The sequence below is a fragment of the Neolamprologus multifasciatus genome, chromosome 14 (genome assembly GCF_963576455.1).
Source record: "Neolamprologus multifasciatus chromosome 14, fNeoMul1.2, whole genome shotgun sequence".
NCBI lineage: Eukaryota > Metazoa > Chordata > Actinopteri > Cichliformes > Cichlidae > Neolamprologus > Neolamprologus multifasciatus.
The window spans coordinates 14,829,435-14,852,046 of NC_140452.1; the positions used below are offsets into that span (position 1 = coordinate 14,829,435).

The 22,612-nt window shown below is 42.2% G+C and overlaps 1 long non-coding RNA gene across 1 annotated transcript; it reads right to left on the reverse strand.

Moving 5' to 3' along the window:
- Positions 1-18,989: 18,989 nt before the first annotated feature.
- LOC146503721 (uncharacterized) lies at positions 18,990-22,384 on the reverse strand. Its single transcript, XR_014868871.1, has 3 exons — positions 20,300-22,384; positions 20,071-20,213; positions 18,990-19,982 (listed from the first exon to the last, which is right to left on the reverse strand). It is a non-coding gene; the product is annotated as an uncharacterized LOC146503721 (long non-coding RNA).
- Positions 22,385-22,612: the final 228 nt, after the last annotated feature.

A 22,612-nucleotide genomic window follows, 5' to 3' on the forward strand; every position in this document is an offset into this window, starting at 1 on the left:
TCAGTTTCCCATTGGGGCTGCCTCGTCTTTACTGTAGTGGGGTCTGCAGTGGGTTCAATCCGGGATCCTGGCGTGTGGATTTTAAAGCCCCAGACTGGAGTCATGGAGCTGTTACAGGTCACCACACTCTCTTTCACTCACACCCCGCCTGGTCATATAACCATCAGGCACACACTCTCAGCCTGAATTCCACATTCAGCATGCTTTTTCTCTGCCAAGTGACTTCTTTGCTGACTTTTCTATGAGAACTCTATTGCTTTGTTATGTGAGGAGTGCATCTGGTGCAAACTCAACATCGAAGTTTACCGGAAGCCCACACACACGGACCAGTACCTCCTGTTTGACTCCCATCACCCTCTGGAACACAAACTTGGAGTAATTAGGACCCTACACCACCGGGCAGAACATGTTCCCTCTAAGCCTGAAGGGAAAAAGAAGGAACACACACATGTAAAGGAAGCACTCAAAACGTGCGGCTATCCTAAATGGGCGTTCTTAAAGTCAGCAAAGAGGCACAGAAAAGAAGATCAGACACCAGCGAGGGAGGATAAGAAGGACAGACGCAACAACATTGTCATCCCCTATGTAGCCGGTGTATCAGAGAAACTCAGGAGGGTTTTCTCCAAGCATGACATCCCGGTGTACTTCAGACCCAGCAACACACTCAGACAAAAACTGGTTCACCCGAAAGACAAAACGCCAAAACACAGACTTAACAATGTGGTGTATGCTGTACAGTGCAGCGAGGAATGCCCAGACCTCTACATTGGAGAGACCAAACAGCCACTTCACAAGCGCACGGCACAACACAGAAGAGCCACCTCCACAGGACAAGACTCAGCTGTCCGTCTGCATCTTAAGGATAAAGGACACTCTTTCGAGGATGCCAATGTTCACATTTTGGACAGAGAGGACAGATGGTTTGAAAGAGGAGTGAAAGAAGCCATCTATGTCCACTGTGAGCGACCATCTTTGAACAGAGGCGGTGGTTTACGACACTAACTCTCTGCCATCTATAATCCAGTTTTGAGATCCCTTCCCAGACGCCTTAACGCCCACTCACACCCTGGGCCATCTGACCTCAGGAATTCGCATGATAAGGTGGGGCCAGGTTTCACAATGAACTCACCCGAAACTCTGGCTGATTGGGACCCAAACCCAGTTCCACACCTTGGCTCAGGTGATTAGAGGATCATCAGGGGGTCCTTTTGTCCCTCTGTGGGGGGACACTCCCACTAGGTTTATATCTGGGACTCTCCACCATTTGACCTTAGAACTGAGGAAGCTTCTCGGATGAGAGGTGAAACGTCTTCAAGTAACTTAAAGAAGTCCAGACGCTTTTCTTTGCAAGCTCCTTTGACTGTTTTTAATATAGTTTTATGTGTTCGCCTGACAATGTGTGATGTTAAATTACTGCTATCCTTGCCAGGACACCTTTTGAAAGGAGGTGACCTGGCCATGATAATGATCTAGTATAGCAGTTGCTTAATTTTAAATCTAATATTACATAAATTATTTGATAAGATATTTTGAATTCAAGTGCTCAGAAAGTTTCCTTTGCGTGTTCTTAAAGATTAATAACTGACAACATGCCTTCTTAATTCATAGAGTAAGCATTACTTGGTGCCAGTGTGCAGAAAGGCTTTACAAGGACCTCAGTTCAGTTTTACCACAGGCCATTTCCTGCATGTCTGCTCTACTCTATTGTCCAAAATAAAGGCTAAATGCCCCCAGATAAATGTTTAGTAGTTCAAGGCTTTCCATTAGAGGCTTGATCATCATCAAAAAAATTAAAAGAAATCTGCACCTTTGTCCCACATACTACATACATAAACAGGTGGAAATGAATATTTCTATATCATATAATGAATAAAGCACTGTTTATAAGCTCCCAGAGACAGGAACAGAGGGGTAAACACAGATGGGTGACAAATTAGTATTTTTTATTCAGTTCACTTATCCCATTATAAATAAGGGTGCTGTTTAGAGTGATCTCTTATAACCTGATGGGAGCGGTTTGTTGCCATGGACCTATCCACATGACCTGAGTGGTCACTGAATTGTCTGATAAGCATGAAATGTGTGAATTGTTTGCTATGATGTGCTTTGCAGCCTCCACATTTCAAACCACTTGACCTGCTAAGGGAGATTTTGTTACATCTCATTAAAACAATACTACCTTTTGGAACAATTTTGCTTCATCCCTTCAGTGTACTACCTGAGGACTTGAAGAATCAATGCCAAACTACATTTAAGCTGCTCTGAAGGAACATGTTGGCCTTTTTTTCCTCTTTAACTTGTCACCTGTCTGTAATCTGCATATTGTAGATGTCACTGTGCAAATATGCAAGTATCTACCAAGTGGCATTGTTAAGAATTAAACCATCCATCAAGTTGTCAACATGAATTCCTGAGTGTGGAGCACATTTGTCAACTTTAAGTGGAGCACATGCCCAAAATATTTGGATATTTAAACTTACCTCATCGTGGCCTTTGGAGTGGACCGGCATTCCCACCGGTGCTAAAATAAACCACAAACAGAGCACTTGGGTATCACTGGAAGCCTTGAGTGGTATTCTCTAGAGGATATTTTACTATGCCTTCATGCTTGTTTGTTTTCAGGATATGAGCAGAGATAAAAAGCCTGGCGTTTTACAAACAGAATGGAGGCTGAGAACAGGATGTCAGGGTGTGATAGAGCATCCGCTGCCCTCATTGTTTGTTTTTTTCTTTGCTTGCCTCTTCTGATAAAAACAGCGCCCTCATCTAAGGAGAAATATTAAAAAAAATTTGTGCATCACACTGGTCAAACATCACCAACCAGGAAGATACCATCTGCCATGTGTTTGCATTCGCAGAAGTGGAGCTTCACAGCCCACAGCAGGGGCCAGGCACACAATCACTGCAGAATATCACCAGATAATCACTGTGGAGCCTCAGGAAAACGTACCGAGCGTAAACAAAGAAAGTATGTGTACATAGCTGCCCATTTTCAGATTTACTGTAGATCTGTTTAGTGTGTTTGTGTATATATGTAACTGTATAGATGCGTGTTCTGTCTCTCCAACCACATTGCAGTGATGACCCCTATCTAATCAGCGATACAGGAGTTTTTGTTGGGTTCAATTAAACCCCAGAGGAGTGACGTTTAAACAAAACAGAATGGGCTGTGGGGAAATCTCAGGCAGATGTGGAGTAAAGACACTGATGTCTTCATAATGATATCTGTATTTTTTTACAACGCTTGCCCACCTCCTTCTTTCTTTCTCCCTCATGCCAGTTAAACAAGCTAGGTCCGTGAACAATGTGCTCCATGCTGCAAGCTTCTCTTCCCTGCTCCATAAATTGCAGTTCCCGGGGGACTGCTGGAAAGACAGTACAACTGGGAGCCAGATAGAGCTGTCTGAAAAGGCTCCAGCTTCGGGTTAGGCATGCTGAACAAAAGTCCATCAACCATAAAGTTAAATGAATTTATATTTTCTCCACCACATTTGGTTTGTCTGCACAGATGGTGACAGTCATTGTGTTATGGCCGAGCAAGTTTGCAGCTGTGCATGTGGTCTCTTGATCAGGGCAATGAAAGGCAGTTTACAGCCTTTTAAAAGGTATTAAAAACCTCTCTCTAAAGAGGCATATACTTCATGGCGTGTGTGTTCCCACAATTAATGTCTGAGCGCAGCATGAGACCGCTGGACATCCTTCCTCATTTTGCCTCCTTGCCCTAAAGGACTGAAGCCACTGCTGAGTTGCAGGCTGATGATGTAAATAACACACTGAATAATGCCATTGGAGGGTGGTGTGAAACTGCGTGCACCTCCATCTTCCAGCACTATGAGCGTGCTTCTTTTTCTAGGTCTTTGCTATGTGATTGCAATCAAGAAGCAATCACATAGTCACTCGAAGAAAAGGTGTATGCGGATGTTTAAACAGATCAAATATTATGACAAAGAAGACAAGGTGAGGCATTTTGTTTTGTTTTGAATATCAAGGAAAGCTGAGCATCCGGGACAAATTGGTTAAAAGAGAGAAAGGGCAGGTTGAAGCTCTCAGGGACACGATTAGGAACAGTCAGGCAGCTCAAGTTTACTTCACAATTAGTGCTAGACAGTTTGGGATCAGGAGGAGAAGAACTCAGCAGACCACCAACTGCTGCTACAGGTGCAGTATCACACCAACTTTTTCAAATGGTTTTATAATGACTAACTCATCCCAGGTGCTTGTGATTGGATACACTTGCAGGGTCAGGGCAACAGAGTAGCACAGCCGAGATGACCCTGACCTCTCAGAGAATCATATTCTCCAGCAAGACTGTGACAATAAGCTTCAGCTGACGTTACTGCGTGTAGTTAAATCAACAGCCTTGAGCTCCTCCACCCAGCTGACTATTGTTCTGATTTAAAATTATCGAATGAAGAGAACATATCTCCACGGTGCTTGCCTCGCTTCATTGGCTCCCTGTACATTTTAGAATCAATTATATAATTTTATTGGTGACCTATAAAGCGCTGAATGGACAGGCCCCAGGGCCGAGGCTGGTTCTTAGAGGTGTGTTTGCAGTTGTGGCGCCGAAATTGTGGAATCATTTGCCTCTCCACATTAGACAGGCTCCTACCCCTCAATCTTTTTAAATATTATCTTAAAGCACATCTCTACTCTCTCTGGCAGCAGCACCATGCTCTCCCTTGTTTTAAATGCACTTTAGAGCAACACGCAGCAACACTACACTTGAGCGGGAGGAGGGAGGTATGGGGTCTTAACACACCCCCGTTCTCTGCTAGTCATTGGGGCGGGGGGGCTGGGAAGAGATGCTGGCTGTCCGACTGGCCTCCCTGCTGCTGCGGAGCCTGGAGCGGTCTGCTTGCCTCCACCCCGGAGGGAAGGGTAACATCTCTTGGGTCTGGGTGCCGTTTCCCCCTCTGGGGGCGAGGATACCTGGACCCGGGGTATAGAGTATGTTTGAGGAGTGTGATTGTGTGTACATGTCCATTTACGTTTATTCCTACGTTGGGTGAGTGCTGAGTGTTTGTATATCTGTGCATGAGGGTGGGAATGCATGTCTGTGTCTGTGTGTGCCTGTTTGTCTGTGTCTATATGTCAGGTCGGGTCTTAGACTCCACCTCTCTGGGAACTCCCAGGCCCTCCAAGTGTGGAGGCCTATCTCCCCTCACCACACTCCCTGCCGGTGACTGATGTCCTCAGGGGTCGGTGCATTGTTGGTTCTTGGTGTCCGGGGCTGGGCGCTCAGGTATGTACCAGCTCACTCCCGGTGGCTACTTGGCGGGGCCTGGCGCCTGTTGCTCGGTCAGGCCTCTTCCGGGGCGCGGAGGGCCCTCGGGCCTCCGGCTTCTGTGCCTGCGGCTCGGTTCACTCCGGCACAGCTGACTGCCGGCAGAGCCGGCGGGCATGCCGGTGCAGCCCCCTCTAGCTTCTGCCCGGTGGCTACTGGGTGACCCCTCGTCTGGGGATCCTCAGCCCTTCCCATGAAGGTGGCACGGATGCCCCTCCGGTGGTCCTCCTTGGGCTCTTGCACTCTGGGGCCTCTGGATGTCTGGGGCCTGGATCTCCTCCATGCCTGCTTCATGCCCTGGGGGACAGGGCTATGGCTCTCTACATCCTCTTGCAGACCATTACATGGGGAAACCATTTGAATACAAGCGCGCCGATCCACACAGGTGTGCACACGGGTGTTCACTGTTCGTAGACTTAAATCACACCTTTCTTGGCTGCTACTTCAAAGCACATTGTGCGCTGTCTGTCCTGCGTGCTGCACAACAACATTCAATATTTAGTATTCACTGCTGTTTACACTTAGCTAGATTAATGCGATGGTGTTGTTTAGTATGTTGCTTTGTTTTGGTTTTTTTGCTTGTTTTCTATTCTTTTTCTCTCAACAGGTGATCCCGGAGATATTCCCCCCCCCCCCCCCCCCCCTTTCTCACTGTCCCTCTCCCCTTCTGTTTTTCTTTTTCTTCCTCTTTCTTTCTCCCTTTCCTATTCCTCACTCATGTCTGTCCCGTCTGTAACAACTGAAAATAAAATAAAATAAATAATAAAAACAAAGGTCGATCAAATGGACCAATACGGCAATGCCATGATGATCCATTTGGCAAAATAAATCCACTGGGTATCCTTGTTGGTCTTCAGACAACAATTCTGATGACTAAAGAACCAAATGGGACAGGCAAAAAAAAAAAAAAAAAAAAAAAAAAAAAAAAAAGCACATCTCTACTCATTGGCTTTTAATACTGCATGAGAGTTATTTACTTATTTATTTGTTATTTGCTATTTGGCATTGATGTTAATTGATATTGCTATTTTATTGTGTGTTATTTCATTGTGTAATTTGTATGTTTGTACAGCACTTTAGTTAACACCACTGTTGTAAAAGTGCTATAAAAATAAATAAACTAAAATAAACTAAATGTATTCTGACTTAAAAAACAAAACAAAACTCTCCTATGGATTGAAGTCAGGTTTTGTAAGGTCTCAGATGAAAAGAATCTTTGACTATGTCTAAGATTAACAATGTTAAAAAAAAAAAAAAACTATATAAATGCTACAACCAAGCTCATAGAGGACTCATTTTTATGTTATTCTTTGATTCTTTTCTTTTGTTTATTTCATGATGATGATGATGAATATATGTGAAAAGTAGATAAAACAATGAGGATCTTTTGTAAGTAATTTAAATGCCATGGTGCAGCCAGGGGAGTTGCTGGCTGTTACTTTTCTCTGAAAAATATGCTACTTGAAGCTCGAAATCGTTATATGGCTTTAATGATGCTTCTATGAAGTTACTCATGTCATGTGCACTAGTGCACCACCACACCATCACAGATGCTCTCTTTTTAACCTTCTTGGATTATTGATTTGAGTAGTCTTTTAGAGTGATGAACGCTGGATGGTCAGTGTTGTGTTCAGCCACATTACCCTCGTTATTTCTTATTTTGCTCATGCCAATTTTCTTTGTTTTATTATATAGCAATGTTAACTTCATTTTAAAGGGTATTGCGGTGTATTTAGAAATGGGTTAAAAAATCTTACCTATGTGAAACTGTCTTAATGCTCTTAGCAGCTCATACTTGTAAATAGGTGTGACTGGTTAAATGAAAAAAAACACACCTAAGCAACTATTTTTGGTCTAATTTTGCCCTTTTCAGAACTGTATCTGACGGATTTGTTTTTTATATTTAATAGTTTTTAAAACTTGGTGCCTTACACAAACTCCTCGTCGTATTTATTTTCTTTACTGCTCATGGTGAGCTTGCACATACATATTTGCTTTAATAAAGGACTTGCTTGCCACTGAATGGCCTGTTTATCAGCATGTGGCTGTCAGGGAAATTTATGAGATAATGAGATTTTAGATTTTTTCTTAATGAAATTCTTTGGCTGCAGAGGATATTAGCTGTGGTGGATCAACCTTTAAAGACTTTTTTTTCTTTCTTTTTTTCTTTTTTACCTCTTTCAACAAGAGGCAAAGGCAGGCCAGTTTTCATTTTGAGGGTAAACTAAATCCACTGCATGTCTACTGCACTGTAGTGAATGCACACAGATTAGTTTCCAGCTTGATTCAGAATTGCCATTTTGATTGTGAGGAATGCTGGAATTACATATTGATGGAGTTTATCTCTTCTGTGCATATAAGGGCCAGCCTCCGAGGCCCCCGTCCAGCCATCAGCTCATTAAGCCCGGGGAGTTCACACCTCTTGCCATGTTGGGCCCAGCTGTGTCCCCTCAGTGTCCAAGCTGGCTCAGTGTTCAGGAAAGGCTGCCAGCTTCACAGGCACAAAACAGGCCAGGCCCTCTGATCTCTGCTAGAAATGTTATAAATCACAGCGTGGAGGTGATGGTCCAAAGTGCTCATTAAAATGGGCCATAATAAATATGGAGGGAATGAAAGGCTCTCTCTACCTGTCAGCCGGGGATAGTTAATGAGGGGAGGCTGTTAGACGTTACTAATGACTGATGATTAGGAAAACGGTGGAAGGTGTGTTAACAAACATTTAACTACAGATTGGCAGTCGTAAATGTTTCACGGCTAAAATGGGCACCACAGAAGGACCTTGTCTGAAGTGTTTAATCCAATTCAGCTTGACTCAAACAGATTTTAGCATCACATAGTGTCGCTATGCTTTTAAATGTCAGTGAAAGTTAATGTTTTAACACTGTTTTAGCTCGTCTTTTTATCAGCAAGATTCCCGCTAACACAGGAAAGTTGCCTTCTTTTAGAAAAGTGAAATAGCATACCTGAGGGGGCACTCACTTTATGAGTGCTTTTGTAGTTTTGATAGGACTTTTTTTAGATGACAATTAATTCTCTCTAGTCATTTATCAGGTAATCACTGCATTTAAAATAAAAGTTCTCGTTGAAAATCATGGAAGAAGCTCACTTAATATCTTTGGAGAGTTTTGCAACTTTGCAACTTGAGTCAGTGATAACTTCACTAAGAAAGTGTCATCATTCATCATTTTTAATAAAGTAAGAGTAAAGTAAAAGTGCCAAAATTGTGGATTTTCCAGCTTCTCTCAATGGTGTGGTTTTCTGAATCACATCAGTATGAACTTTATACCTGTAGGTTTGGGATTAATCGTCAAAAGAATAAGTGTAATGTCAAAACTATAGTGACTCATATTTATTACTTTTTATTACTTTTAAATAATAAAAAAATGTTTAACTAATCAACTTTCATGAGTCATGGTACAAAGCAGATAACACAACTTTGTATATATAAATATATCCAATATATTTATATATATAAAGTATATAATGATCATTTTTTTTAAATCTCAGAACTGCATCAGGACGTGATCCACAGCCACATTCCTTCCGGAGCTCAGGAGCAAGACACACACAATCAGACAAACATGCTCATATTCATTGCTAGCACTGGCCAGCTGCAGAAAAGCTAATATTGGGCTTGGTGGTTGGGTTTGTGCAGGGTGGATTAGAAAGCACCATCCTGTGAAAGAGCTCTCTTATCGCCTTGCGGACTGAACCCCCTGCTGCAGGTCACCATTCAGCATCAATCCAAAGACGGCTTTCACTGTGCAGCCAGGTGGATGCAACATAACTCAGGAGTCAGCCAGTGTAGTCTGATGTGTTTACCTTCCAGATAGCCAAGATCTAATATTTCAAAGCACAGCTGACATCTTTCTGGATGATGTGTGCTCATGTTGATAAAAAATAAAGGGGAAGATGATCATAGTGTTGCTTTTTATGTTTGGAAAAGCAATGAATCAAGTTTAGTTGATGCTGACATAAAAATGTATAACCTCAGCGAGTTACAAATTAGCTCATTTCAGCTGAAGCTGTCGTCGTCGTCTTCTTCTTCCAGGACTTTCTCTTGCTTTGCAAAAAAAAGACATGAGCACTGTTTTCTATGTTGAAAATAAAATAGAAGGAAAATAGGGAATCTAATGAAGAAAAAGAGACGTGCAGGCCTGACTGGATTAGAGAGGGCCTGTTTTTCCTCTCCATGTCAATGCATTACTTGACCAGGACAGATAGATAGTGACGGCCTGCCAGTTGGTTTTCATTACATCTTCTGCATTTCAGACCTACTCAAAAAAAGAGAAAAAGAAAAACGGCATCCATCCCCTCTTCCCGCCCCCTCTCATGTGAACACACTTTTCCCTCTGAGGGAAAGGTACAAATTGTTCCTGAAAGTGAAAAAAAATTGCCAGAGGGGACTTTTTTCAATGTATTTTTCTAATATCCTCTTCAGACTTGAAGTCTCCCCCTGCCTGCCTTTTTTCTTTTAAGTAAAACCCTGTCATGTACCCCATGGGGGCTCCAGTGGAATGCTGCTTCAATATAAGATCTGTAACTTTGCATTCACCCCAATGCATGGCTACGTGTGTCCAAATGGGTTTCCATATGGGGGGAGGAGGAAGGCGACTGGAGGGAGGGGGAAAATTTCAGTCAGTGATATGGGAACAAGGTGAAACTGTGCTTTGTTTGTTGCCCTCCGCGCATACCATGACAAAATTGGAACAGTAATAAAATAAGGCACAGATGTGCATTACTGGCTCAGACTTCAATTGTCCGCAAGCTGGATGGAGGCCTGGTCAAATAGTATTAAAAGTTGGATGGTTGACTCCCTTTCTCCCCCTCACTCTCCCCCCTAAAGGCTTGTTATCTCTCCAACATGCTGTGCTGCCTGGATGCCAGCATAGCACACCGATAACCACAACCAGAACATCTCCCCTCATAGGTCTCCTCACCCTCTTCTTCTTGAGTCACGCCATGCTACACCTACGGGAGCGGTGCACTTCAAAGAGAATAAACTCGCACACACATCAGAGCCACAGCAGGCTGATTTTCAGCGGATAAGACAACTCCTGTCTGTTCTTCGGGAAGCATTGCCCTTTGACCTTCTGGCTTTAACTCTGACAAACTGAACTGTTCATTATTCCAATCAATCAGAAATTCCTTCCTGAGTTCGCCTTCCTGTTTTAGATCACTGAGAATTAGCTGCATCATTTGAAGCTGCAGGAAAATCAAAAACATGCAAAGCAACATGGAGGAAACATACAGACATTTGAGCAGCAAATATGCCATGCAGAGAAAAATAACAATGGATGAATCTTAAATCAGCTTTAAACACATCAGCAAAAAGCACCAGAGGCCTTGAAGATGTTTTTGTATATATTTTATAGTTATAAAACTCCTCCTGTAGCTATGAAAGATGTTCTGCCAAACTTCACTTCTGCTCTTCATACTGAATACGATGCCAGCTGTCAAGGCTTGGGCTGAAAGGTTTTCCATTTGCTGGGCCATATTGTCAATAAAAACCATTGTGATAGCCTTCCATCTGCTTTGTTTCTACGTAAGAGAATGCAACACAGTCCATGGACCTATAAATCTTGGATGATTATCACCACACACCCTGGCTTTCCAAATGTTCTGGTTTGTTGGATGTATAAACTAGGCGCACATTTAGATGCAGACTTTTATGAACCCCAGCTAACCCTCTAACTGCACATTTAAACAGCGTAAAGCCAGAAACTAAATCCATATATCCTTTTATTATAAAATAAAAATTAGAAATAAAAGATATCATGTAGAGACTTAGCCTGACTTAACATACAGATGTTTATTTTTTATTCTAAACTTGTTCCAGGACACTTATCCCTTTTTTGATTTGCCAGTATTTTCATCTTTGTTTTTACCTCATGATGATTCTTTGTTTGTGTGTTTTTGTATGAAAAAAATTGTCAGGAAGAGAAAGGGAAAAGCAACAGACAAAGTAAGTGGGCAATTATTCCGCATCTTTAGCCAAGCAGAGGAGGGACAAGTATGGGAACTGTTTTAAAGCGAGCAGCCTGCTGATTTTTCCAGATAGCATATCTGCTTCTTTAACTCTGCCATGAAGGGTTTGTAGGGGACCCAAAGCCTTCAGCAAGCATCAGTCTGTTGATGCAAAGCAGACCAATTACTATCCCTGCCCCCCCTCCAAATTGCAGAAGATATTGCCTGCTCAGCCTTACGCTGAGTTTGACTCTGCATCACAAGACCACTATGTACATGCTGGACTCTTATCTGCTGTAGCAGAAAAGCCAAAGATAGGGATAAAGAGCTGCAGAACTACTAGGATGGGAAACAGGATCGCTTAAATGACACACAGACAAGTAATCTCTACACTAATCACTCTAATTAGTTCACTCAAAGCCAGGCTCGGTCAGAGTTTTAGCCTTAAGGCATCCTTTTTGTTTAATCTTTAGCAGTTAGCTCTATTAGCGAGGGGAAAAAAGAAGAAGAAAAGAAAATCAAGTAGTATGTGAACACAGCTGATAATGATTATTAAAACATGAATTACCATTAAAAAATAATCCCCCTCTCCTTCTTCCTGTTAAAAGGGTTTTTTTTCCTCCTCACTGTTGTCAAAGCGCTTGCTCATAGGAGGTCATATGATTAGTGCTAAAACTAAATTTTGAAATAGACAAAAACTTCAAGAGTTTTAAAGCAGAGTGAACAATTTATATGGCAACCAATTAGCTTCTATAATTGTGGCAGCTCACAAAGCTGCTTAATGCATCTTTAACGTTGAGATTTATAATGAATATTCAAGGCCCAGCCCACTTCATTGGCCAAACAGTGAAGAAGCAGCAAGTAGATTGTGGAAAATATAACAGGACTTCAAAGCTCAATGAGAAAAAAGAGTCACTGCATGATTCACAAATGGTATGCCTATCCAGTCGTAGCGGTGTTGGTATATTTTAGACTCCACCCTCAGCTTAAAAAAAGTTCTGCCACTCGCCATGATGCAGATGGCAAAACCCTTCTTTCTGTGTAAAGTTTAAAATAAGGGGGTGGAAAATCAGGCAGATGACAACCCACTAACCAGTCAACAGTTGAATCAAAGGTGTATCAGAGTAAACTGGTATGTAATCATGCCAGTGGAGCGATGCATAACAGCTATGTGGACATTAACATCCAGTGAAAGAAGACTGCTGGTGCTAACATAGCTAATAAGTGCTACTGATTTCAGCAGCATCTGATGAATCATTATCATAGAGTTAAATTAACTTCTGCTTGGCATCACTGTCCTACAGCATGACCCAGTTTCTGCAAATCTTTAGCTGTTAGGTAACCTAACCAAAAATTTGCTGCTGTGCATTAACGAAAAAATATCTACGCTTTGGTCTCATCTCTCCAAAGGTCATTGTTCCAGAAGTCTTATGATTTGCTCAGATACATCTCTGCAAACACGTTGTGCTGCCGTGTTCTTTTTAGAGAGAAGAGGCTTTCTCAAGACTTGTCTTTTTTATATCTTCACTGTCTGAGATTGTTTGGACATCTGCAGAGGACGGTCGATACATTAGACAAAGGATGTTGACGGTGGAGCTGCCAGGCGGGAGGAAAATAGGAAAACCACAAAGATTATTCATGGATGTAATAAAAAAAAAAAGAACACATAGAGGGTTGATGGGACAGGAGAGGATGTTATGGATAGGGTATGGACAGGATCTGCTGTGGCAACCCCTAAAAGGAGCAGATGAAAGAAGAAGAAGAAGAAGAATGTTATCATGAACTTTAACACTTAACATGCTAACTGAGCCCTGTAGAGTATGAGAATCAGACCTTGAGTAATTTGTAATTTCTCAGAGCACTGCACAGTCTGATCTTGGGGAGAATTTGCTAGGACATCCACTCCTGGGAAGGATGTACTTGAAAATGAAAATTTTGGATTCTACGTGACTATAAATGCAAAACTAAATGTTTGATAATGTAGCAAAAACTCAAAGTTTACTTGAGCTGTAGCAGCAGAAGCTGATTTGTGTGATGTGCCTTTCAGCTGTTATTATGACCACATGGAGGAGCTTGTAGCATGAAACCAATGCAGTAACTGCTGCTTCGTGTTATAGCCTGCAATTCTGTAGGAACAGTAAGATGCATCCAGTTCAATCTAGCTGTATAGCTTTAGTGCGGATTGTTAAATTTCATAGTGTGATGGTTCCTTAACAGATCTGAAAATTAACTAAGAGACTTCAGAAGCTCCACATGCAGTTGTAATCTACTCTCAAAGAGCAGTTAAGCTATGACCCCATGACAACATATTTAGTTTGTCATAGCACCTTGAAGTGGATTCACACACGGTCAGTTAACGCCCATAATAAATTTCAGAAGCAAACATAGTTCAGGGTGAAGCATTAATGTTCGTCTTTGATGCATGGAAGAAGAAGTGAACAGTGGTAGGTATGTGTCTGTCTTTGAGAGTCACCCAAGCGAGTGGTGTGTAGTGAGCCTGTGGGCCCCTGCTTCAGCAGGTTGCGTTTGAGAGCTGCTGGTGCTGTGTGACTGTCCTGCGGTGTGAGAGTGAGGAGCTGGAATCATCCGAACCCCCTGCCGCAGCTCCAACATCTGCTTGCCCACCATAACCAATCAGAGGGGAGAGCTCAGAGCCGAGACAAATCGGCCTGTTCGGTGATCTTTTCAAGGGATCCTGGTGGAGGGGTCAGAACAAAAGACAACCCCCGCCACCTCAAAACCCTCCTGCTGTATCCACCCTCTTCATCCTCCCCACGGCCTTCTGGCTTTGATATTTTAGACTCCTGCATGGAGGAAAAGCCTTCCCTGTTCATACTCTCTCACACACCCCATGTCCACACAAATACTTCACTGGGTCATGACAGAAAAATGACGTTAGTTGAAGTATCCTAAGCATGAGTGACATACAGTGCATTTGTGCGAGTCCTTTCTTTTCTTCGCTTTCATAGGACAAATTGAGGTATTGACATGCTGGAGTTTGTTGCCCTCATCTTTTCAAACTATCTATCTCATTGCTCATCTCTTATCTAGACATTCTGGCTCTGAGCTGAGATAAACTCTGACAGCCTGAGGATACGCAGGCGTCAAGCAAGCCGATAGGCAAAGCAACTGCAGTTTTCCAATATGAGATAAACAGATATGCAAGTCACATAATAAATCACAGTCCTTAAGATCCTGAGCTGGTTTTAAGGCCAGTGTTAGATTTTATTTGTGAAAACAGACACAAAGACTGAACCAGACGGCCTGGATCCAGACAGTCTATCCTCTGGCCAGCCCATCTAAGCAGACTAAAGACGTGACTCCCTTTGAACATCTGAGGAATTGGCAGAAGTGCACGAGGTAATTATGTGATACTGTAACAGAGAGAGAGAGAATGAAGAGACAGAGGGCATGTGTGTATGTAACAAAGAGCCTGTTGGTACAGTGGATGCCCGCACAGGGATGACATTCACTCCATGTCGGTGATAGCCCGTGACCAGCTAGAATTACCTTGTGCTGAAATCTGGCCATATATTCCATTTGATGCTGCTGCTTCTCAGAATGACTTCAAACAGTAAGAAGTTGAGCTGTTTCTGCCAAAAGTTGCTGAATTGAAACATATAAATCATGCTGAACAGATATACAATACCTCCGTTTCTCTGTTCCTGAATGGCTCTTCCTGATGCTCACAGAATACGTGTGAAGCAACGATTTTAGAGAGTGAGGCGGGGATTGTTGCTCTTTTGTGATGACTCTTCAGTGAACCAAAAACCAGATAGATAACAGGATCTTTTATCAATCAAGTACATAAAGCAAACAGTAACCAGTTACTCGGTTTGATCTCTAAAAGCATCTCAACAGTGATTGGGCTCATTAAGAGGAAGGCCACCAGAGCCTGCTGGGTTCTGGTTTCAGAGCAGATGTGCCTGGGTATAGGGGTCCACCTGATGAAGCCTCAGCCTCCTGGCCCAACCAGCTGCCCTCCTGAAACAGGTGTCTAATGGCTATAAAAATCAGGTTCGCTCAGTTCACTTGTGCTTCTTGAATTTGCACGTTAGTCAGTCCTCTCCCCTTTATCCTCTGCTGTCAGTTCTTATTTATCTAATTGGTGTTACTGGTGAAGAAGCACTGACCCGCCGCCCTTCACCTCTTCCAGCAACCTTTCTCCCTCCTCCGAACAGCCCTGCCTTGGCCCTCTCCCCAGCCCTTAGACCTCATGTCTCCGACTCCATACGTGCAGGCCCGCTGCTAATTTTATGCGCTTCTGCACATTGAACTCTGTTTAACCCCTGGTAGTGATGCGCTTCGCTCCTAACAGATCAGAACTGGCTGTCTCATCGCTGAGAGACTGAAGGGTGCTGTAGATTCATAATACTGACCAACAGAAACAAAGAAGTCGAGTTTGAAAACTTTAAACCAAGCATCAGAATAGGGAAGAAAGGTGATTTAAGTGGATTTGAAAGGCAGCAATTCACTGGATGAAAATACCTTGATGATCCCATAGGTCTGAAGAGAATTCTCAGACTGTTTCAAGCTGTTAGGTCAACTATACCTACAATTAGAGCATCTCCGAACACACAAAACACTGAACTTTAAAACAGATGGGTGACAGCAGAAGAAGACTATATGGGCTGCCTCTCCTGTCAGCTAACAACAGGAAATTGAGGGTGCAATTTCCAAAAGCTCACCAAAAGTGGACGCAAGAAGATTGGACAAATCTTGTCTGATAAGTCTCGAGCTCTGTTGCAACATTCAGATTGTAATGTTTTGGTATAGACAACATGAAAGCATGGATTCATCCCATTTTTGTATCAACGGTCTATGTTGGTGGTGATATTATCTTGGCACACTTTGAGCCCATTAGTACCCTTAGCATTGTTTAAATGCCACGGTCTGGCAGAGGATCAAAGCTGACCATGTCCCCCTTCATGAGCACAGAGTACCCATCTTCTAATGGCTGCTTCAGGTAGGACAATACAGTGTCACAAAGCTCAGATCATCTCAGATCATCTTATACTCAAATGGCTTGCACAGTGACCAGATCTAAACCAACAGAGCACCTTGGGATGTGGTGGAATGGGAGATTTACATTATGGATTTGCAGCCTACAAATCAACCAAGTGTTGCCGTCATATTAATACTTGTTAGAGCTAAAATCTCTGACGAATGTCTCCAGCACTTTGTTGAATCCATGCCATGAACAATTAAAAATTAAGTGCCTAATAAAGTGATTAGTGACTCTCAGTACTTGCAAGGGAGAATTCAGAGAACATTTCACGGTATCAGCTATAAGCTATTCTGGCTGTTATGTGCCTTTGATTTGTCAGTCGTGCTGAAAAAGCTGAGATAGGATTATCTCGGTCAGTGAACTCAAGACTGTGCATTATGATATTTAGTTGACAATGCAAACCATGGCAAAGAAAAAAAAATCACGAATTCCTATAATTCAGGGACATTACATCCTCAAATTTAGTTCTTAAATCACAGTGACGTCCCCAAGATTGATAAAATGCTACCAAAGGCAAATCCCACATTAAAATTCAATATTTACGCTCTCTTTTTTGTGGCAGGTTTTCTGGATGCAGAAATACAAACATGGGTTTGCTTCCATATATGTGACACTGTCTTAAAAACGGGCATAAGCGCATTTGTTTTCAGGTCTGGTCTTTCCAGGAAGCTATTATTGGTGTTTACTGGATTTCAAACATTTAAAGTGACAGAAATAGTTAAGAAAAAAAAAGGGGGGGGGGGGGGGCTTGGAGTGGTTTTGAATGTCGCACTGTCAGTTTTGAAAAGTTAATATGCAGGTGTGGTCAGATGTTTGGGGAGGTTGGTTTCCATTGCCTTAAGAGCATCTCAAACCATAAATAACACTTAAAAATATCACCATAAGCCAAGTGGTTATACACAGTACTCTGTTTCCTCAAATAAAGCTTACTTACAGACCTCATAAGCTACAGAAAGAATCAGAATACGGTGCTGATTTCTAGATTTATGTTGGAAGACCGAACCATCAACATGCTGAACAAACATGCATTTGAGAAAAAAATGTAGTCACCTAGCTTAGACAAAACGTGAAATGTCTCTGGCTAGGAATCTTTAAACTAAAATGGCTCACAATTTACACCTTTGGACGCTGTAATCTATATGCAGTGCTCCAACCTGTCATATGCAAGAAGAGGAGAAAGAACCATGTGGTTTTTCAGCACAATTAAAGGACTGGGTTGGGATAGCTCACAAGGTCACAGAGAGAGCAAAACACTGCCCTGCTGGAGAGAAATATCTAAATACCTGACATCAACAATGATATAAAGACCAGGAGAGACAGACAGTGTGGAAGTGTGGAAGGCTGACAGGAAAAAAGGAATGATTTTACTGCGGGAGTGTTAAGAGGGAGTTTTGAAATGGAGAAAGCAGAGAAGACTAGAGCAAGAAGGAGGAGGGGGAGGAGTCGAGCGGACTGCCTGAGAAACGCAAACTGGCCCACTGAAGGAGTTTCAGTCAGGAAGGCACAGTGGCTGGTGGGTAATTTATAGCACAGAAAGGCTTGTAGGGTGAAAAACATTATTTTAGCGGCCCCCACATCCTAATAGAAGCCAGATGTGGAAGGATTAACAAAGACCATTCCCCCCTTCTCCTTCTCCCTCACTCTGCCTCTCCCTCTCTCACCCACCTCTCTTTCGTCTTCTCGCTTTCTAGCTCAAGTCCCTACTGTCTCATTTTCTTCCACTCTTCCTTTCATACTCAGTGTCAGGCTCGCCTCCACTACGCATGCATATTTTTCCTTCTGAGTGCGAGATGCACTGGGAATATGAGAGCAGTCAACACTCTGGTTTTTGAGGTGAGACTTAGGAAAGCATCAGTGAACCTCTTCAAACAGATCCTCTGTTTAATCCCGCTCCCTGCTCGTGTGCAAATGGGTGCTTTGTGGTTGCTGATGTCACTTTACTCTAGGGGTTGGTCGGGGTTGCCAGGCCACATGTCAGGCAGCAACAAAACAGGCTGGCATCACTTTAGCCACTGCTATCAGGATGTAATTTGTTTTCTCTTCTCAGCAACCCCCCCGGGCCACTTTAAAGGTCTGATTATACAGTGGAGATACTGTTGTAATGCGGCGCCACAACCTTCAAAAGCTCTTTATAGTTGTGAGATTGTGGCATCATCACAAAAGCCATTACCTGGCCGGCTTTGAAGAAAAACCAACCAAGCCACGACACAGCAGACGTGCTGAAACCCATATCGAGCGGGCAAGCCAAATGCAGGAGCTAAAGACAGTTAGATGAGAAAGTGTGACAGATGTTTCAAGTCTGTTTGAGTGCATTAATCACTAAAATGTGCTGAGTGAGAGTGCTGCCAATGAAAAGGTTCTGTGTTCCTTCCAGCAGAAAGGTATCGGTTCCAAAGTCAACACATTATGCAAATTGAATCCGATTATTTTCGCTCTTCCCTCAGCGCTTACATCATCACCTGGGAATAAAAGCTTGATGTTGCAACTTGTGCCGCAGCCTGGGAAGACCTCTGGCTGCGGGATGAAGGGTGTCGAGTCAGGGCAGGTGCTCCTGGGAAAGTTTTCTATGTGTGAGCTTTCAACAAGCAACTGTCTTTGCTCATATGTACTTGTTTCAGCTGCATATTTGCTATGGAGTGCACAGGTATGCATCTTGTTTGTTTGTTTTTTTACAATTCTCAACGTACTATTTCTGCATTTGCATGTGTGTAAATGTGAGAGTTTTTCGCCTGTGGTTGCTTGTGCATGTGTCACATGCGACTGTGTGTGTGTGAAAGCAGCAGGGGCAGGAGCTCAAAGAATGACAGCGTGTCTGCGGCGGTCAGAAACTCAAACCCTCTGATCTCGTCTCAGAGTCTCCTGCCTCCCAGCTGTCACTGTGCCTCTGGCATCCTGCTCGGCCTCTCACCCCCTCCCGTTCCCTTTGAAGGCAGCTACCCAGGAAATTGAAAGCTGTTTTCAAACAAAGACAAGAGAAGAGAGAAGAGCACAGACACTGCAAAAATGGGTAGTTTGAAAGGGATGTGATGGAGAGGTTTATGGTTCAAAAAGTTCTTCATAGAAGTGAACTGAATTTTACTGTGAGTGCTGTTGTTATAGAGTCGAATCACTCTGAGAGTTAATCTTAAAGTTATTTTGTCCGATTAGTGTTATTAGAAAGACTTGGTCCTCTTGTAATACTTGATCATCTTCACTAATAAATAGTTCATTAACCTTCACTGATTTACCAGTAAAAAAACAACAAAGCTGTAATTAAGGATTGCAATAATCATCTGATGTTTGTCTTAAAGCATGTGGAAGTAGGCAGATGGAGTGGTTGTGGTTTTTCACAAGACTGGTAATGTGTACTTTTTTCTCTCACTGGTTAGTTTAATTTTTTACATGTTTTCTTTCACTTTCAGTAGCTGTTCGTTTAGGTTGAAGTACCAAAAATCATTTTTTTAAGATTTAGAAATATAACAGTGATTAAGGTTAAAATGTGACTCAGTTCAGGTCAATTCAGTTTTATTTATGTAGTGCTAAATCACAACAACGGTTGCCTCAAGGCGCTTAATACAACAGCTCACTGCTGACCCTGAAAACACACTGGATGCACCTTGTCGTCATCAAGTCTGGATTAAGACAGACTCAGCACACTAACAGCAGTTTTACAGTGTTTATTGAACAGAGAGCTTTGGAGCTTCGGGGAAAGATTTAGCAACAAGAACGCAACCAGTATCACTGTTAAAGAGGAGAGACAAAGACAGAAGTAGTCGAAGTAAATTCAGACTGATTTTGTGATTAGAGTTATATGACTGAACAGTCTTACTTGTCAATTCCCACAACTGAACCACAGGAAGTGTTACAAATGGGAAGGCTGTTATCCAAGGTGACTGGTGGTGGGCAGGCAGGTGAGTAGCTGAACTCCTCCTCAGGAGTGCAAATAAACAAGAGCAGGCTTAGAATGGGCAACTAGGAGGCAAGCAGAGAAACGGGGTTAGTGAAGGCAAAACACTAGAACTAAAGGTTATCAAGGAGGGGCCTGATTATCACCATACAGGCGTTAACAGTCTGGCGGATTTCTACAACACCATCCAGCCTTTGAATACCAGAAGCTTGACAAGATGATTCAGAACACATGTGGAAGGACACCCAGTGTGGGGAAGCTCTGCCCGAAGGTGAACTAGCAGGAACCAGCCCACAGCTACACCTGAGAGAGAGAAAGATTTTACTGATTATATTTACTGATTACTTTTATTTTTTAGACAACTTGCCACAAATAATTAATATTTTTCAAATATCTTCTTCATCATAAGAATGGTTAGTTGTATTTCAATATTTAGTGGCTAATAAAATGTCTAAAGAAATACATGCACTGAGTCGTGGATATTCCATTTGCTCCTATATGATTAAAAATTGCATAAAAATTGATCTTTTGGGGATTATATAGATTTAATCCCTTTCGGGTAAGATTTAAGGGTTGAATTGAGTTTACAGGTATAAACTGAGTTAAGTTAGCATTTCTGTCAAACAAGAAATCACTTCAAGGAACGATCAATGCCTGACTCTTGATAATTTCAGAAGAGTATTTCGGTCAGTTTTAGAGATAAGTCAGAATAATGTAATCAAATTTTCTTTCGCTATATACCCAGTTTCCTAGAAAAATCTTTGATTACATTCTGCCAGATCTGAAATCTTTGGAATATACCTGTCTTGCATTCTACAAAATATTTCATGATATTTATATTCAGATAAGACCCATATAAATATCTGCGACAGATCAGATCTTCCCATACTTTCTCCATAAATGTTATGGATACATGACAGGTTTATAAATTTGTAGGAATACTGCTGGATCATCATTTTTCATCCAGTGATACATGTACACTGTACAGCCAGAAAATTCCAATCACATGTGCAGAATCTATAGATGAGCTAAAACAACTTAAACAGCAGAGACTTTCCAATGAATGCATGGATGTGTATCAGCTGAGCCATCAGCTGATGTGGGTATTGAGATCAACTCATCTGATTGATCTGATTGTGGCTGTGCTTGATTTCATGGCCTGCTTGAATTAAGAGCATGCTGGTTATCATAAATATGAAAAAGCACAGGAACTTCTACATTGACAATGTGGTAATAAGCAAAAAAAAAAAATGCATTTGCATTTATAAAGGCAAACAAGATTGATATTAACTGAGGATTTTATGCAGTCTATAAATACTTAAATACAAAAGAGGAATAGAAATCAAACATGAGGGTGAAGAAATAGAAAGACTGTGCTACTGTAGTAAGGAGTAAAACAAGTACACGTGGACAAAGAAACAGGAGGTGTTGGTGTCTGACCATGTGTTCTCAGCGTTTCTGTAACAGATGAATTGGTGGCCTTTGACCTGACGTCCTGCTCGCCCTGAAGGCTTCAGGATCCTGGGGAGGCAAGCTCTGTTACAGTAAAGTTCCCATCATACTTTCTCTCCACACTTCTCTGAGACAATACAGGAGTGTGCCAGAACATCGGGGTTCCAGTAGCTCTACTGAGGTTTACACTGGAATAACATTTTCATGATCCGTGTCTCAGAGGACGGGAGCCAGGGAGAGGGCAGATGGTTGTGTGGTTTAGCCCAAGAGTGGACAACCCAGAAGACAGGAAAACAAACAGTGATGGACAGGTGGGCGTCACAGGGGTGTTCAGCAGCCAGACTGGCAGTCGAATGGAAAGCAGCAGCAGAGGATTCAGAATGGCATCTTGGCACAAAGGTTTAGACTGATGCTCAAGTCTCCCAGCCAACAATAATGTCTGCCTCATTAGATCTAGACCACGAGACCACGAGACTGACCGGTTGTTCCAGAGGGAAAAGAGCTTGTAAAGCACTCCTGGTCAGGACTGTAAAGTTTATAAACGTAACAGATGGGTTAACACGCAGTTAAATGACCAGGAAGAGAGCTTCGGTTCCTCTTTATGGCAACTTGAAACTCATTGTTATATTATGTCAAGTTTTTTGTGTCTACTCGTTTTTACTAGATTATCAGTCAGCATGCTTTGCCTTTACTTTGCATTAGTGCAGATTTTCAGAATAAAATTCATATATGGTGATGTCATCTTGTCTTGTTTTGTATATTTCATTTTATTTTCATCATCATATGTAGCCTAATAGAGACAATATCACCATAAACAAATCTGACGACATCAAAAGTAATCACAGTTTAACAGCCGATAAACCGATAAAATTTCACTGACAAAAGCGTCAAAAAAGCAGAATTCAGTGGTGCTTTTAAGGGCGTGACTCTCACTTGTAAAACTTGGTTTTGCAAAGTTACTGTCTCAGATTGTTATCCCACATATAAAGTAAATTCCTGAATCTCTTTAAGA